We start from the raw sequence: 14,215 nt of genomic DNA, 5'->3' as shown, positions 1-14,215 counted from the left end.
CAAACAAGATTAACTCGTGAAACGTCTATCAGTTCGATAAACACAGCGGTACTTGCCTGTTAAATGAAACACACCGAAGAATCACGCTGTCTAAGATCGAACAATAATCGATGTGCCTCGTCGGAGTCTGGTATGATTTTCTTATTTTCAGTGAAAAAACTATGATTTAGCTATGTTTTAATTAAATATTTAACATACAGAGGTGGTTAGGGGTTAGTTATTTAATATAATGCGTTGTGCGCGGCCTGCTTTCCATAATTTTTTGTCGTAGTTTCCATAATTTTGTTTCTAAAGTATTATATTATCATTGTGATTTGGCACATTTCATTAGAATTAACCTAATTTCATTTCTTGGATGTGTTTTGTTTAACAGACAAATACCAACACGGCTAAGGTCTTCCACAGTGACAAAAGAAAAAATTAAAAAAAAGGCCGTTAACTAAAATGTTAAATATCGTAACATCAATAGTGCATTCGAGCATTCCAAGATAACTTATCCGACAAACAAATTACTCGTCTTTAGCACTTCACAAGACGTAAGTGACATCAGAGGCTAGTTTGGATTATTACTTGAAATGGTCTGGATTAGTTGTCGGAAAAGTTACACCTACTAATCCTGAAAAATTCAGGATTACTGAGGACCAGTGATGTCATATATAAACAAATAAAAAAAAATAATATTTTTAAAGATGGAAAAAATTATTGTGAAATTACATTCATAGAACAAATAGACAGTAATTGTGAAAGGGTTTCGAGCTATGTTTGCCGTATACGATTAATTTTATTAATCGCCCAGTTGCCAATTGTGCTTCAGTTGACAGGTTGCCAAATAAATATTTGTTGCTATTTTTTATGGATTACATTCGGGGAGTTAATATTAAACGGATACGTCGGATAAGGGATGCTCGAACGCACTCCAATAGTCAACTGCTGCAGGAAGTACATTATCAATTTACCACCATAAGTGATTAATTTTATTACAATTACGATCACCGTCAATTACACGATTAGATATAGACATTTCAAAAAAAAAAAAAAATAAAGACAGACCAAAGAGAAACAGAAGAACTCTTTCAAAAAAAATCTTGTGACTAAAAAAAAATGTAGCTCTTTTTACTGGCTTAAAAATTAACACCCCAGAACCAATTAGGTAGAATTTTATTTATTTATTCTTGTTTTTTTTTTTTTTTTTTTTTTTACTGGCTCAAATTTACACACAGACACACACAAAAACCAATGGGGATTGGGAAAGGTTTTTCTTTCTTTTTTTGGTTTCCCCTTCAGTCATTCGCTAAGAAATAAACCAAAGAATTTCCTGAAATATTTCCCTGTCACCCAACCATCACTGATATTTTGGCGTTTGGCCCCCTGGAAAATTTTCTGCCAGTCTTTTAGAGGAATGACTTCGCAATTGACGACTAATTTCAAAAGAACTTGATGACAAAAGAAACTCTGCTTTTGAATACCCAAGTTAATTTGCCATGCCCAGAAGAGCATTATTGGGTCCAGCCCATTCCCCGAAACACCAAACAGTAGGTAAGTTTCCAGTCTATTTGGAAATTAAAATCATTCCAGTTTTATCCCAGTATTATATGGCTTAGATGAACTAAACCAATAGAAATGTGTGAAGAATATTGGTATATCTAGTATTTATTGCAATGTATGGTACTTCCGTATTATATGAGAAATGAAGTTTGGTTAATAAAGCAAAAATAACACCGACAACTATTCTATCCAGCAATCGCTAGATACAGTGGACAGTCGACCTGAGCCAATTTATGCCAAGGTTCAAAAGGGCAAAAAATCTCTCTCTAAAAATGGATCATCAAAAGTTATCCCACCTCCCCCTCCAATGCCAAAAATTACCCAAGAGCCCCGAAAACCAGCAAGCCACTTCAGCTCCCCCGCAGTTTTTGTTCCATCAGCAAACCAGGAAGAGCATAGAGTACCCTCAAGAGATGAGAATCGACACACATACATTCCATCTGATATAAAGTCTGTTGTTGCCCAGCCCAGACATGTAATAGAAAAACAAGAAGAATTTGATAGATCTGAATGGCGCTGTATTCTTTCAAGGGCTAATTCAAGTGTTGTTTGTACTCGAACTGAGAATTTTTGTAGTAAAGGCACGCAGACTGATGTTTTCCAAGAAAATTCCAGCGATGGTTTAAGCGTTACTTACAGACAGATTCCGATGACAATTTTTGCGGATCTTATAAATTTTCTTAACCGCTGATGGTATCAACTCTTCAGAGAGTCGGTGCTAGTCACAATCTCGGTCGAGCCCTATCTAAAAGCACAAAAGATACTATGGTTGGGAGTTATAACGTGTTTTCGAAGGGAAATATTGTAGAGACAAGCTCACCTTTTAATATTGAAGAAAAGAGCGGTGCGTCAGTCTTTACGAGCCGGGCATAGTTCCGCAAAGACCGAGTCGGGGAAAAAATAGCAAAGAGTCATCTAGTAATGGATCTCTGTATGAGACTGCCAATGAGGTGAGCCAACCTGAAATTTTTTTTTGCGTGCCGCCCTCTGACTTAAAGAAGCCGAAAGTTAAATTATCTCATCCTCCCCCAAACCAGCCCGAGTGAATCTATGGCCATGCACTGAAATACTTGAAGCAACATAGCCTACTATGTAGGCTACTACTAGGCCTACTATGAAGCAACAAAGCCTACTATCTAGGTAGTTAGACCTAATTCGGAAGTTCTTAATTCAAACTTCGCATTACAAAAAATCAATACATGAGACATATAGAATAATTCCCCGACAATCGAATACAGATTATTATTGAGGCTGATCACTTAAATTCTTGCCCCATGTCTAGGTAGTTAAGCCTAATTCGAAGTTCTTAATTCTAACTCCGCATTACAGAAAAATCAATACATGCTTCTGCTAAACACAAAATTTGCATATTCAATGGAAAGTCTTAAAAATAGTAGTTGCCAAGCGCCTTTTCTCGTAATAGACAAAGTATCAGATCATTCTGGAAAGGCGAAATAAAACAAGAAAACAACACTGCTTTTCCTTACATGAAACTCAAAACGAAGCATCGGAAAATGATGATTTGCTTTACAAAGAATTATATTTAAGTACCTTACCGGGTATTTTCACTAATTGACATGAAGATTGGCTATTTAAGAAAATGCAATAAACTGTACCCGTAAAATGAAATCAAATACGCTAATGAAATACCCACATAAGGAAGAAGGAATACACAATTGTGTATTCCTGGCTTCTCCTGCGCCCGGGGCAAAATCTTCATTAGCGCCACCACTCCCAATAGTTTTCAGGCCATATTTTAACAAAATTTTTATTAATTAACGAAATTTGAATGCACAAACCTGCCATTTCTTGCTACAAATTTTGTTATAGTAACATTCTTATATATGGTTAAATAGCTTTTAAATACAGTTCTTATTATTGAGTAAAGTAGAATACCTCTTCAAAACGTAAAATTAAACTAAAAAAACTTTAAGAAGCATAAAAATAGGTGTCTAACTAGGTTCGAAAAATATATCCCTGGGTATACACAGACTCCCACAAAATTCAAATGATGAACACTGGCCTAGTTTTTACTTAATTAACCTGTCTTTTCCTTTTTAGACAAGTTTCGATACCCCTCGGAATTAATGCCAAAATGTTAAAATGTCCGGAAATGATTAAATTGGGTTTATTTATTCATTAAACTTTAGGGAATATAAATATAAAAATAAATAAATAAATGTCTGAAGTAGACGAGTACAATTAGAATTACTAAACTGTAATGAGAAAAGTCTTGATTTTATATGTACATTTTTTTGCAATAAAGTTTGGATTAAAAATAAGAAATGCAAACTTATAGATTGGAATCTTTAAAATTGTTCTTGAAGAAAAATATCACGTGCAAAAATCTGTTGAAGGGGGTAAAATTACCCCCAATGATGTGAAAAAATACCTTTAAATTGACGTTTAGCATTTTCTCAAACGAAAACTGCCTTTAAAATTAAAAAAAATGTCTTTTCGCATCTTTATGCAGAGAATATAACAAAATCATTGCTCCCTCCCTCTATTTTCTGGAATTGGTAACATTGGCTTTTACCCCGATCACTGAAAATTGGTTATCGGTGATCTAATCAAAATATTTGCTTGTTCTTTTCATTTTTTTATGGCACTTGGTATTAACCAAGTGAAATATAGCAATCGCAAATTCTGTCGGTCGGTCTGTCTCTCTTTCGGTCCCGGTTTGCTACTTTAGGCACTTCCAGGTAAGCTAGGACGATGAAATTTGGCAGGTGTATCAGGGACCGAACCAGATTAAATTAAAAATAGTTTTTCGATTTGACCATCTGGGGGGGGAGTGGGGGGCCCGTTAATTCGGAAAAATATTGAAATAAAATAAATTGAAGTATTTTTAACTTACGAACGGTGGATCAGATCTTAATAAAATTTGATGTTTGGAAGGATATCGTGTCTCAGAGCTGCTATTTTAAATCCCGACCGGATCTGGTGACATTAACCTAAAATCTTGGAAAACACTTAGAGTGGAGGGATCAGGATGAAACTTGGTTGAAAAAATAAGCACTAGTCCTAGATACGTGATTGACATAACTAGAACGGATCTCCTTTCTTTGGGGTAGTTGGGGGGGGGGGGGGTAATTCTGAAAAATTAGAAAAATGAGGTATTTTTAACTAACAAACGGGTGATCGGATCTCAATGAAATTTGATAATTAGAAGGATATTGTGTCTCAGAGCTCTTATTTTAAATCCGACCGGATCTGGTGACATGGGGAGGGGAGATGGGAGGGGGAAACCTAAAATCTTGGAAAACACTTAGAGTGGAGGGCTCGGGATGAAACTTGGTGGGAAAAATAAGCACAAGTCCTAGATACATGATTGACATAACCGGAACGGATCCGCTTTCATTCGGGTAGTTGGGGGGGGGGGTTTAATTCTGAAAAATTAGAAAAAATGAGGTATTTTTAACTTACGAACGGGTAATCGGATCGCAATGAAATTTGATATTTAGAAGAATATCGTGTCTCAAAGCTTTTATTTTAAATCCTGGCCGGATCTGGTGACATTGGGGGGAGCTTGGGGTGGGGGAGCCTAAAATCATGGAAAACGCTTAGATTGGAGGGATCGGGATGAAACTTGGTAAGAAAAATAAGCAGAAGTCTTAGATACGTGATTTACATAATTAGAATGGATCCGCTCTATTGGGGGGGGGGGGGTAAATTTTGAAAAATTAGAAAAAATGACGTATTTTTAACTCACGAAGGAGTAATTGGATCTTCACGAAACTTCATATTTAGCAAGACCTCGTACCTCAGATCTCTTATTTTAAATCTCAACCGGATCCAGCGTCATTGGGGGGGGGGCGGAAATATTAGAAAATACTTAAAGAGGAGAGATCATGATGAAACTGGATGGGAAGAATAAAAACCTGTCTAAGATACGTGGCTGACAAAACCGGATCGGATCTGCTATCCTTGGTGGAGTTGAGGGGGGGGGGGGGGGGTAATTTTGAAAATTGAGGTATTTGTAACTTACGAAAGAGTGACCAGATCTTAGTGAAATTTGATATGTAGAAGGATCTTGTGCTTTACAGCTCTAAATTTTAAATCCCGACCAGATCCTGTGACGTTGGGGGGAGTTGGAGGGGAAACCAGAATTCTTGGAAAACGTGAAAATTGGGGTATTTTTATCTTACGAATAGGTGATCGAATCTTAATTAAATTTTATATTTAGAAAAAATTCATGTCTCAGAGCTCTTATTTCAAATCCCGACCAGATCTTTTGACATTGGGGGGAGTTGGAGGGGGAAATCTCGGAAAACACTTGGAGTGGAGGAATCGGGATGAAGCTTGGTGGATAGAATAAGCAAATGTGCTTGATACGTGATTGAAGTAACCGTACTGGATTCGCTCTGTTTGGGGGAGTTGGGGGGAGGGGTTCAGTGGTTTTGCGAGTTTGGTGCTTTTGGACGTGCTAGGACGATGAAAATTGGTAGGCGTGTCAATGAGCTGCACAGATTGACTTGATGAAGTCGTTTTCCCAGATTCGACCATCTGGGGGGCTAATGGGAGAGGAAAAATTAGAAAAAATTAGGTATTTATAACTTACGAGTGGGTGATCGGACCGTATCCGGCGAGGTTGGGGTGATAACGGGAAATCTTGGAAAACGCTTAGAGTGAAGATATCGGGATAAAATTTGGTGGAAAGAATAAGCACATGTCCTAGATACGTGATTGACATAGCCGGACTGAATCCGCTCTCTCTGGAGGAGTTGGGGGGGGGGGGGTTAATTTGGAATAATTGAGGCTTTTTTAACTTACGAACTGGTGACCGGATCTTATTGAAATTTGATATTTAGAAGGAACTCATGTCTCAGAGCTCTTATTTCAAATCCCGACCAGATCTGGTGACAATGGAGAAGGGGAGTTGGGGGTAGAAACTGGAAATCTTGGAAAAAAGCATAGAGTGGAGAGATCGGGATGAAACTTGGTGGGTAGAATAAGCAAATGTCGTAGATACGTGATTGACGTAACCGGACTGGTTCTTTTTAAACCGGACCGGACTGGACGTAAATTGACTTGATAAAGTTGTTTTCACCGATTCGACAATCTGGAGGGGGGCTGAAGGGATAGGAAAAATAAGAAAAATGAGAATTTTTAACTTACGAGTGGTTGATCGGATTTTTAATGAATTTTAATATTTAGAAAGACCTCGTGTCTTAGAGTTCTTATTTTAAATCCCGACCGGCAATAAGCCTCTGATTTTCTCTTAGCTCTTGTTTGATCCTTAAAAGCAATTGGTGCGGCTAACAGCGGCAAACAGGTGCCTAAACTCCCATGGAGTAATCACATTAAATGTGACTGATTCGACCACGACTTCGTATGCTTTGAGAGGTTGCCTACGTTCCACCACCTGGTGTATATCACAAGATGCTATGTGCACCGCAAACCTCAGCCATTCTTAGCACAATCCCGCAGCCCTTGACACCCTTTGACCACTCCAGCCCCACGTAACCTGGTATACGTGATTTCCAAAAGTCGGTGACCCCTCGACACACTTTCTGCGTGGTCATTTTCTTGTACAGCCAGTCTTATTTTTAAGATAGAATCCCCTTGCGATAGTTAGTTTTTCGCTCCTTAAAAGCAATTAACTTGGTGTATGTTTAGCATCCACTGCACGTATTCTTGTAGAGTTTAGTAGACATCTTTACGGACGGACCTGCTTTGAAATTTGACAAGATACGTGAAACCTCGTTATGTGTTTCGACATTTGTTAATATTTAATCAAGTAGATTATTGAATAAGGCAGTCCTCATCGGATCTATTTTACATGACTAGAATGAGTCAAATTATTAATTTAGCTGAGAAATTATAGTTTTAAAACCAATAAAAGATAACAATCAGATTAAAAAAAATATTTCCAACTTCGACGAAGAGTGGTTCTGGTAAGTATTGATAAGAGTGGACGTAGAAATTCATATTATTTTCAGAGGAAAGACGGTATTAAATGATATTCGGAAAACTTTCAAACCGTTTTTTTTTTCTTTTTCTTCACTCTGTATCTGTGGTACTATCACCCTTAACATTTATAGAGAGGAAGAATGTGGCTGCAGATATATGCCTTAAATCTTCGGAATATTGTGAGTTTCCCCTACGGTACTGTACATACAATTTACTCTTTTTACGTTTTCATAATTAATCTAGGGAAACGGTGAAAAAATGGGGTCAATCTAAAAAAAATTGCTATACAAATGATTCTTTCACTAGCCGACCCAAAACTATGTGCTAATTCCAAACCCTAAAAGTTCTAGCTCTAGCTCTTTCACAAATTAGAGTTTTTTTTAGGTGGAATTTGAGGTCGAGTCAAAATGTTGATTGAGTAAATACTAGCAAATGTGATAAGGGAGATAGGGAGAGTGAATTGGGGGAGAGGTTCTAGAAAAAATGTGAAAAAAAGGGTCAACCTCAAACGAATTCTATACAAATGATTCTTTCACTACTCGATCAAAAACTATAAAAACATAAAAATAATAATATTTTTTAATGCAATCTTTAGTAATACAAAAAGACACTATTAAAGACAAGAAAAAGCAGATTAACGAATCGATAAAAGAACAAGGAAACTAAAATGAAAAAGTCAGCAAGGGAAATACATGGAAAAACACCGTGATACGTCTCAAACTTCGAAATAACTGAATCAGGGAGTCAGGGGCTATATCTTTTGGGATGCTTGCATATAAATAAACTTGTTTTTCTATATTCTGCAAATTGCGTTTTCTGTAAATTTGAGTTTCTGTATGTACAGATACTCGTTTGTTTTTCACGCTTTTTTCTCTCTTTCGCCTCTCGAAACAAACCTTCGCGGACATTTTTGGATTAAGACTTAGGCGAACACTTGCTCGGTTAACCAAATATCTATTTTGGGATCCAATGGAAATTGTGAGCTAGTTGAGGCAAATATTTGCTCTAGAAATCGTATCTCAAATTTATGCATCAATTGGTGCGGGGTATCTGTTGAAGGTCTACACAAAGTTGTGTCTTCATGTCTCCCCTGCACACAAATTAATGTAGTCGTAACCGCTTGGTTCACACATTATAAATTACTCGTTTTAAGGTCATCTAACTACTTGTGATTTTCAAATTTGTGGAATATTAACATTTGCCGGTTTATTTCATTTAATTAGAACCTAAACTTCTCAAATTTTGTTTTACTAAATTTTCTTCTTAGATTTGGTTTCGCGGAAGAACTAAAAAGGAAAAAAAAAATTGCTGTATTATGCTTTCATTTTAAAAATTGGGCTTTAATTCCTTTGGCTAATTTTCTTGACTTAACATAAATAGACCGTATCCAGGGGTCAAGGGGGTTGAACCCTTCCCCCCAGCCAAAAAAAATGTTTGTCCGATTAAAAGAAATCGTTGATGTATTTTAAAGTTGTTTTGTAACCCCACCCGGAAAGAAATCCTGGATGTGGTCCTGAATGTAAAAATTGATAGAGGTGTTAACGTTTGCCACCATTTTACCTATTGTTTCAATGTAAAATTTGAACAAGAAGACGAAGCTTGGTATGTTTTTTGTGCTTTTTTTCTTTTTTTCATGAAACTTTCCCCCAGCAAAAAAGAACAGCTTTTTTAGTTACATCGTTTGTTTTTAGTTACATTATCTTTAGTATATCCTGATGCTCTTTCATCTAGCATTCATTGCGTGATTTTTCCAGATTTTACATGTGCCATATTTGCAAAAGAAAGAAAACATCCCTGGACCTTTGGGTCATGTAAAAGCCACCGGGTTCGGTACCGTCTTATGTGGCTCTACTGCAACCATGGGCTGCATCGCAGTTAGGAGGATCCAAGAAAATGGGTGTACAGATATCGTTAGCAAAAATGACCTAGAATCGAACAAGGACATTTATAGAGTTGCTGCCACGAAAGCTGTTCCCTATAGGTTAGAACTTTGGTTTTGTCCTTTCCTTTCTAATGCTTGACTTGCTTTACAGCTCTGTCGTCTGACATTTTAAATCCTTTCCAAGTTAATTGCCAAAACTAATTGCTAAGCCTTTATTTTGTTTTTATTTTTAAGCCTTTATTATTATTTTGTACCTTTTGTATTATTGACAAAAAAAAAACGCTTTGTAAACCTCTTTCAAACGCTTTGTAAACATATAAGAAATTCATACAAAATGACTTAGTGTAGAAGCACGAAACCCAAATAAGCATGTAAATCCCTTGCTTTGGGGAAAATCATTTAATTATATCTATCAAAAAAGCTGGATGGTAAAAAAAACGAAAAAAAAAACAACACTACTTTGGTCAAAAGTGACATTTTTTTAATAAAATATATATCCAGTTGGGAACTGTTTTGTTTTATGACAAGAAATTTACAATATGTCACTTTTTTGCCGTTTTATATTATTGTGTCCCAGCACATGAGAATGTGTCATTTTGACATAAAAGTGTCCAGTTGGCAACCCTGACTATCATCATAAAAATAACTTAAAACAAGTTCACATTTAAAACAGTTAAATTCAATTAACGATTAAATATTAACTTTTCCTTGTTAATTAGTTTCCAGGCGAAACAATTCACGAGAGTTTAGGGGTGGGGGTGGCAAAATATACTTTTCAATATGTAGGGAGCTGCAAATTTGTCGTTTCTTCAATGAAAATATCCAATAAGACATTTTTCGATAAAAGTTATCCCAAAAACAACTTTTAAAATTAAATATCTTCCTTATTGTTTTGTTTTATTCACTGGCCAAAAAACAGCCTTGTTTGGTTTATTAAATATTTCTCTTCTGTTGTACTATTGTAAGTCATATATTGTCATTGTGGTCTCTGAATGTTTTCACTGTGTATGTACAAAAAGAGTTTATAATCCTTTTTTTCTTCTAGATGTGGAACAGTTACGGAATGTTACTACCAAAGTTGGAAAGGGATTATTGTTACCGTAAGAAGGCTCATCGATGCAGACTTAAAACTTGGTTCGCCGAGATAGAGATCCATTACTAGATGACTCTTTGCTATTTTTTCCCCGACTCGGTCTTTGCGGAACTATGCCCGGCTCGTAAAAACTGACACACCGCTTTTTTTCTTCAATATTAAAAGGTGAACTTGTCTCTACAATATTTCCTCACGAAAACTCGTTATAACTCCCAACCATAGTATCTTTTGTGTTTTTAGATAGGGCTCGACCAAGATTGTGACTAGCACCGACTCTCTGAAGAGTTGATACCATCAGCGGTTGAGAGAATTATAAGATCCACAAGATTTGTCATCAGAATCTGTTTGTAAGTAACGCTTCAACCCATCGCTAGAATTTTCTTGGAAAACATCAGTCTGCGTGCCTTTACTACAAAAATTCTCAGTTTGAGTACAAACAACACTTGAATTAGCCTTGAAAGAATACAGCGCCATTCAGATCTATCAAATTCTTCTTGTCTATTACATGTCTGGACTGGGCAACAACAGACTTGATATCAGATGGAATGTATGTGTATCAATTCTCATCTCTTGAGGGTATTTTATGCTCATCCTGGTTTGCTGGTGGAACAAAAACTGCGGGGGAGCTGAAGTGGCTTGCTGGTTTTCGGGGCTCTTAGGTAATTTTTGGCATTGGAGGGGGAGGTGGGATAACTTTTGATGATCCATTTTTCGAGAGAGATTTTTGCCCTTTTGAACCTTGGCATAAATTGGCTCAGGTCGACTGTCCACTGTATCTAGCGATTGCTGGATAGAATAGTACTCGGAGTTATTTTTGCTCAAGTCTGCTGATTTTAGTTCAGTCGATAACGTCCTCTTTGTAAGTTTTAATATGCCAGCTTTGCTTGAGTTCAATATATTACCCCAGGATGAGCCAGACGAATTTTTAACCGATCTGCGTTTTGGCTGCTGTGGGAAAAGGGACACTTTACCTGCCGAATCGAAAGAGCTTGTCTCGTTTTTCTTCGATCGTGACGGGAGTGAAGACCGCCTCGAAAAACTTTGCTTTGGATGGGACTGCTCGAAACACTTTGTGTATTATCTCCTGAACTTGTTGGCTTAACAACATCTCTTCTTGTACAAAATTTTCGGACGAGAGTTTCTACCTTTTTCTGAACATAAGATTTGGAAGACGCAGAACTTACTGATTCTCCGCATTCATCGATTACTTCCGGAGTGCCAAAAACACCAGAATCTCTAGCAGTCACAAATCCCTCTTGACTTGAACATGATATTTCTGAGTCCAAATCAATCTCGTTTAGAAAGGGCTTTAGAAAAGGTATCTTATCAACAGAAAGTTGCTGACCAAGACTTGGTCTGGTGCCTTTTTCTGTTTTTTGAATTTGCTGCTTGAGCATAAATTCGATTTCTGAAGAATCACAGCGCATTTGCGGCTCTACATCCAGCCCAGCTTTTAACAGCATTCGAATTAATGTGGGAAACTTTCCAAAATTGATGACAGGATTCTTTTTACATTATTTTTTTAGGTTCTTCTCTTTTTTGACTTTTCAATTCAAGCACATCTTCAAAATCCATGTCCTCCCATGGCAGTTTTCCTGTAAAAACTTCTAATACCACCATGCACAGAGAAAACATATCCGACTCCACTCTAGGCTTCCACTATTACTCTATTACTCCACTATTACTTCCGGGGACATCCATCTCCAGTAATTATTCTTAAACATATCCCAAAGGCACTGAGCATATACACTTTTTTCCAACTCGCCTCGGGCGTGGATGGCAAACTCGAAATTGCCCAGTTTTTCCTGAGTAGGGTTAACAATATGAATGGAATGAGATGATATTGCTAAAAGTAAAAAAGCCCATATTATGGACTAATTTCAGAGCAGTGGCAATTTGGCAAAGAAAGGTCAACTTTTCTTTAAGGCCAAAGTCTTGTATAGGCAACTCGTGCATATATCTATGTAATGATCCAAATTGGACTCGTTCATAAGCCAAAGATATTTGGTGGTTTTTCCCGGGTCGGTATGATCCCAAGTAAATGCAGAACTACTGGTGCGTTCAACACCCATAGGTTTTCCAGTTCGTCCATCAGTAAATTCTGAGAAGTGCTGCTCGGCGAACCAAGTTTTAAGTCTGCATCGATGAGCCTTCTTATGGTAACAATAATCCCTTTCCAACTTTGGTGGTAATACTCCGTAACTGTTCCACATCTAGAAGAAATAAAGGATTATAAACTCTTTTTTTTTTCGTAGAAAGGAAAGCCTTAAAACAGTGTTTTTTTGCTGTCCCTTGAACAGAATTAACTCGAATCTTGGTTGTAGAGATTGATAAACTGTGGCAAAGCTAAACTGTGGATCCCGATGCCGAAGGCATCAGAGAATCTTCGGGTTACGGAGGGAGGGAGAAGGGCCCAAATCCTACCTCCGTCGATAATACCTGATTTCACGAAACTCGGTTAGTCCTTCATTAAAATCAAATCTTATAGCGTATAATCACAATAACATACATTTTATATATCTTTGAGTCTAGTTTCTTTTCTTGGTTTCAATAACACTGGTTATTGAAAATAAGGGTTTTAGGGAAAATCACACGTTCTTAACTTTTCCCTACACTAGTTAGACAGGCTAACACGGTCCCATCTCACTTCTTATCAGCTGTCTGCCATGAATCCATAATCAATAAAAGTAAAATGGTAGCTGCAGAAAGATAAACTAATACAAAGTATATCCGAAGAATAAAAAAACAATAAAGAATACTTTTTATAGGGGGTAGAAAAAGCTCGAGCATTATTAAAAGCTCTCAAATAATGTCTCTACAGAAAAAAATTAATTTGATTAGGTGTTGACTTTTACGTTAGTCGAGGCACAGGCTGTTCAGCCCAGCTCGGTGACATGGATGGGTTGGACCACGTTTTGCCACTGTCTTCGATCTTCTGTCCAGGGACAGGTGATTTCCAGCCACGATTTGTCCTATTTCCGTCCATACTTCCAGAGTCCTCTCAGAGGCTCCAGGTGACAGGTCTCTTCACTGTCGCTCGCCATGCTTTAGTTTTGTCTCCTTGCTGTTTCTTAATCTGGGAATGGTGATAAAATTAAATTAAGTGGCTGGTCAGGTACTCGCTTCGGCACTGCAATACGTGCCCAAACCACCTAAGACTTCTGCATTTGGTTACACCAAATAGTAAATACTTCAGATTGCAGATTTGTGTCACACGGTCGTTGCTTATCCTTCGGCTAAGTTCGAGGTAGCAAATAGCTATTAGACATTTCCCATCAAAGATGTCGAGCTTGAAGAATTTTAAGCTTGTCTTTGGGGATCCCGCCCGCTCATTTCAAATAGATTTTATTTGTTCTTATAAAGGGTGAGCATAGCCTCTGAGCCATTTTCCATCGAGTTATATACAGACCGGGACACCGGGACATACGACGGCCGGGACACCGGGACACAGGGAATATAAATGACCACCGGGACACTCAAAGAGAAATTACAGACTGGGACACCGGGACACAAATGAAGACCGGGACCCAGGAAATATAAATGACGACCGGGACACAGGGACATAACTACAACAGGGACATAGGGGGACACAGGGGGATACATAAATGACGACGGCGACACAGGGAATGTTCGATTAGCAATCACCATCAACAAAGCTCAAGGGCGATCATTAGAATCATGAGGTATAGATCTGAATACGGATTGTTTTTCCCATGGACAATTATATGTTGCATGTTCAAGAGTCGGTAAACCTGACAATCTATTTATATACACAGACAATG

The sequence above is a fragment of the Artemia franciscana genome, chromosome 8 (genome assembly GCF_032884065.1).
Source record: "Artemia franciscana chromosome 8, ASM3288406v1, whole genome shotgun sequence".
NCBI classification, from domain to species: domain Eukaryota; kingdom Metazoa; phylum Arthropoda; class Branchiopoda; order Anostraca; family Artemiidae; genus Artemia; species Artemia franciscana.
Note: the sequence above shows the minus strand (reverse complement) of the source record.